Raw genomic sequence first — 5,575 nt, 5'->3', positions numbered from 1 at the left:
AGTATGGCATGAAGATAGGCCTTCTATTTGAAAGGTGAGAGTATGATGTTCAACTGAAAGTGACTGGACCATTAATGAAAACATAAATTGTTTTTGCTTATTCTCATTAATTTCCAATTTTGTTCTCAACAAATCACGGTCTTATTAAAATCATGATATATGTGTTGCTACCTTGACCAGGGGGAGCGGACGCAAGACCTCCTGTATTTTTATGAATTTCTAATATTTTTTTTTATAATACATCATGATCATTTTTTCTTAAGGGGAATTCTGATTTTCTAGTCACAATCTTTCACTGATATCTTACCATTGTAATATCTACATCACTTTGCATCATTTTTCTCATATTATGAGAAAAAAAACAACGAACATTTGAAATTTTTTTTCTATTGAAAAATACTTCATTATAAACAATGAGCTGAACATTTAAAATCATTATAAGCATATTAAAATTTTTATTTTTCTTAAACTGGGTTAGAGAATGGGACGTATATTTTTCTTTACTTTGGTAAACTTAGTTTTACGGAACTAATTTTCTACAACTAGCCAAAGGAAGTAGAAATTTGAATCGAAGCAACTAGTGAAAGTGTTTAGAATTAATAAATCTGCAACGCAATAAAAAATAAATATGCAATTTGTTGATATCTCCGTTACTGTTTTTCGGATTTAAATGAAATTTTCACAGATTCTGTTCCTTGGTTGCTTTGTAATCCTAAAGTATCGGGGCACTATAAGAATGGAAAGTTCCAAGAATTATGGAGTAATCGTAATTAGCAAATTTTAGAAAACCAGTGTGTTACGGCGGGTTGGGGTTCAAAGGGAACCTTTACTACTCCAACCGTGAATAAAAATGAAAACAAAAGAAACGAACAGCCGAATTTTGTTATTATTTTATAGAAAATATACAAACTAGAAAAAAATCAAACTTAAAATTATTACTGGAAGATTATTGATTGACCGTGTGTAAAGATGAAAGGAATATGGTCCGGGTGCGGTCAAGAAAAACTCAAATAGTAGAAATATACTATTTTAATGAGCCAACGTTTCGCCCCACGTTGCAGGGCTTCTTCAGGGCTATTTTGACGGCAGTCAAAACTAAAATGTTATAAAATAAAATTATTACAAAAAATAATCAAAGGTTGATCAAGAGCAAAAAAAAAATGTTTTAAATCACCGTAGGTCTGCTGTGGGTAGATTTTGTCCTGGGGAAGGTAGTTTTAAAAAGACGTATGTCTGCCCGCATTGTCCTCCTGCCCGCCGTGAAAAAAAATTACTGAGCTGGTGAAGATGGCCGACTGCTGGCTACTAAGATTAAGGAGATGGAAGAAGCATAACAGCTGATGTGTCCACACCAAGAGACTCAAAAAGAGTATAATTTATTTTTTATAGTATACAAAAACAAATGAGAACGTATGCTTTTAAAACAATTAAAAAATATGTTACACAATCGATTTTTCATTTTAAATCGATGTGTTGGCCGCAACACAGTGTCTAATAAAATTAAATAATAATAATATGATAAATACCGGCAAACTTAGTGCTGTCGGGTTATCTTATGCCCTATCATGAAAATAGATGTATACATTTGGTGTTATGTATACAATTAAGGATTAATTGTGATCATAACTTTTTTCAACGTATCAATCCAGAATTTCAATAGCTAAAAATCTTCCCAGGACGACACCGAACATTTTGAAAAAACAGTTTAGAATTTTGTGACATGACAGATAAATAGAAAACGAACATTACATTTTTTATTTATATAAATAGGTGATTGACCTGATTCACTGTAATAAATACTGTATTGATACTGTTTTTCGTTATTAGCAGTTCGTCCCATTTTTCGTCCAGGTTGACTTCGTTTCACAGATAGATGCAAATTCTTATTTTATTCAGAACAATTCCTATCCGAACTTCAATTTCAAATATTTTGTTTGACCTTCTCTTAAAATATGCTCTATCTTGACCAAGACAGTTTTGAATAAAAATTATTTTTTCGCTGTACAAATAAGAGAGAAAAACACTATTAAAAAATGAATGGAATATGGTCCGGGTGCGGTAAAAAAAAAACTCAAATAGTATATGGGTATACTATTTTTATAAGGCCAACGTTTCGTCACACGTTGCAGGGCTAAAAATTAATTCGAAATCAAATACTAATGATTATACTACATTCACTACTATATATTTTTTCCGTATTAAAAAAAATATAGGATACCCATTTACTATTTGAGTTTTTTTTTGTTTTTTTTTACCGCACCCGGACCATATTCCATTCATCTATATCACTATCCATTCATCAATCAACAATCTTCCACTATTAAATATTGTGCTGTCCAACTATAAAACCAATTGAATAATAATAATAGAAAGAGGAAGAAGGCAATAATAGCGGAGTTTTTTTATGGATGAGTGCAATGATAGCGATGATAGCAATGATAGTGAGTGCAGTAATAGCGATGATAGCAATGATTGTGAGCGGAGTGATAGCGGTGATAGCAATGATAGTGAGTGCAATGATAGCAGTGAGATTGCAAATATGAATTTAAGACCTTTTCAGACTATTCCAGGCTTTTTCCAAATTTTCTCTGACCGAGAAAAATCAACTCGCACTGATAATTCTTTTTTTCCAATTAGAAATAAAATATTAATGATTATACAACATTCACTACTATATATTTTTTCCATATTAAAAAAAAACTTGTCCGATGTTGATACAGTTAATCTTTGAATTGGGAATGGAACATAACAAAGTTATGTATTGGATACGGAACTTTAATATTTTTTTTTTAAATGCTGAACATTTCCTTTTTCTGAACCCTTGGACCGAGCTTCATTGCTGGAGGAGACTACAATGCTAGGCACCAGCTATGGGGATGCCGCACATCCAACTCCCGTGGTAACATCCTATCCCGTGTTTCCACCTCCAATACCTATTCCATTCTCTCTCCCAAACATCGACTTATTGGCCTACATCCCTCAAAAAGCGCCCTGATATCCATGACATATTTATCACCTCCCAGATTTCTCCCTACCAAGCCATTGTTGAATCCCTGGACGACCTTTCATCAGATCAAAGTCCAGTTCTGTTTTTTTTACATTCAAGCTTCGTATATAAGCCTTCCGCTCCTTCATTCCACTATCCAGCAATGTCATCATGTGGTGGACGTTATCTCGTGTTCTTTAGAGTGCGGAATGTACTGCTTGGGAGTCTTTTTCGATTTAGAACAGGCTTTTGTTTCGAGTCTAGCACCCGGGACTGCTTTACAAACTCCGTAAATTCCTACCTCCTACATACTTTCTCATTATTCGTTCCTTCCTCACTGACAGATTATTTAAAGTAATCCACAATGGTTCTTATTCATCACTCTTCTTTCAGTCCGCTGGTGTTCCTCAGGTTAGTAACCTCGGTCCCATCCTCTACACAATCTATACAGCAGACATTCCAACCAATCCTAACACTGTCCTCACCACGTATGCCGATGACACATTTGTGCTCGCTGTTAATAATAACCCTTTAATTGCATTCCAAACTCTTCCATCCCACATCAAAGCCCTCGAAGAATGGTGTCGTAATTGGAGGATTAAAATAAATTCCAACAAATCCCATCAAATTATTTTTACCCTACGTCGTAAACCTACTGACAGCCCTACAGTATACTTCAATAATGTTACCCATACCCCTGTAGGACGGATCCCCTACCTTGGACTACATCTGGATAAACGACTAAAAATGGAATCCTCACACAAGACTAAAAAGACAGGAAACTGCACGTAGATTTCGACTATTACATCACTTACTAGACAAACGGTCCAAGCTTCATTACAAAAGATTGATTTACATTACAATTATAAGGCCTATATGGACATACGGCGTTGACCTTTGGGGCTCCAATAAACCTTAAAATTCCTCTCGTATCTAATCCTTACAATCCAAAATCCTTTGTAAAATGCTAAATGCTCCCTACTTTATGCCACAAATAAAATCATCCACAAACACCTTAATGTTCCATTTGTAACCTATCTAGCCCGAACCAGATATCAAGCCTTGCATTACAAACTCCCTAACCACTCAAATCCATTAGTTTCTGATCTTGATTCCTCTTTTATTCCGGACAATCCTCCGAGGCGTCTAAAAAGAAGATGGCCTCCAGACCTTGTATTGTAAAAATGTTTTTAGAGTGCTACTATTGGGTAGTTTCTCTACATGCTTGTACCATACCATTATGATTTTCTCAGATTTACTTGATGTATTTATGTACAGTTGTAAATATCAATAAATAAATTAAATAAAAAAAAAATTAATTTTCAACATTTATTTATCGAAGGATTTTAAATTGAAATCTTTTTTAAGCTACCAACGTTAGTCATAGTCACTATCAATGTTTTTGGTAAAGTAGGTAAACATCGTTGTTTATTGCACCATCAATTTTTACTGTATTCCTGGACCGAAATTACTATGTTAGGCTCTCATTCAACCCATAACTCAAATAATTATTGAATAAAAGTTGCAGTATGGTGCGCTATTTAAAAGTAATAGGCTAGAAAATAAAAATTTTAGAAATTCATACATTTTCATAGTTCTGTCAGTTGATGGATAGTATAAACATGTCAGGTGGATTGTTGGGTCTTTTCTATAGGACATGCAACAGCATGTTTTAAGAGCAGTAGTATAGGATTATCTCATATTTTTTCAAATTTTAAGCTTGGTTCCTTTTGTTAACAATTGTTAAAAAATGATAAAAGTATTATTGGTTAGTTGTTATTATAATATTATATACCCAAAATCACAATTGTTTCTAAATTATACATATTTTATGAAAATGTGTACATTATTTTTTTTTTGCAACATAGATACACCAATCAAGTATTCAATAGATATTTCTCAACAATAAAGTTATATAAAATACACAGTACAATATTATATTGTGAAATTTAAAACTAAAAAGCCAATTTTTAATTGAGATGGCATTGGTTATTACAGCTCATTCACTGTCAGAATCAGTCTGAATCATACTTCATTTTATTAATTTGAAATGTGGTGGAAAATTCTCTTTATCCAGCAACAAATGTACTGCAAAACTAATTAAATAAGATTAGAAAAATAGAGGTATTTGGTAATCAAACCTATGTTAATAAAAATATTAGTGGTTATAAATTTAAGGAGAAACAATTAATTTTATAAATTTCTTTATTTTGTTTGATAAGCTTGCTTAAATATTTGAAATTATTAAATATTCTGGTAATAATTTGAAATAATTATTAATCAATTTGGGAAGAATTATAGTTTAATTTTTAATGAAATAACAATGAATGAAATGAAATTCATCATAAGCATATACTAATGTTTGTATGGTACAATATATAATAGTAATTAGTTGTAATAAATTTTATATTTTTCTTGCTACTTCATTTAATAAATAACTTATCGAATTATAAACTCCTTTCTGCATTGACTAATAATGACAATGAACTTTAAGTTGTTTCCATTAAGCTGACTGAAATGATGAGTAGTCCTCGCTGACCAGTCCCTCTTAGGTTGGTATTGGGGACTCAGAACCACTTGCGACAGCAG

General features: G+C 32.4%; 1 protein-coding gene across 1 annotated transcript in view; it reads right to left on the bottom strand.

The window, feature by feature from the left end:
* The window catches only part of LOC112210897 (low-density lipoprotein receptor-related protein 1-like), a 31,777-nt gene that overhangs the window by 19,005 nt on the left and 7,197 nt on the right, over window positions 1-5,575 (bottom strand). The gene's annotated exons all lie outside the window — the stretch shown is intronic.

This window comes from Halyomorpha halys, unplaced genomic scaffold (genome assembly GCF_000696795.3).
Source record: "Halyomorpha halys isolate HHAL.00 unplaced genomic scaffold, Hhal_1.1 Scaffold365.1, whole genome shotgun sequence".
In the NCBI taxonomy this organism is placed as follows: Eukaryota; Metazoa; Arthropoda; class Insecta; order Hemiptera; family Pentatomidae; genus Halyomorpha; species Halyomorpha halys.
The sequence above is the reverse complement of the archived record's forward strand: the minus strand, read 5'-3'. Positions and strand labels throughout refer to the sequence as shown.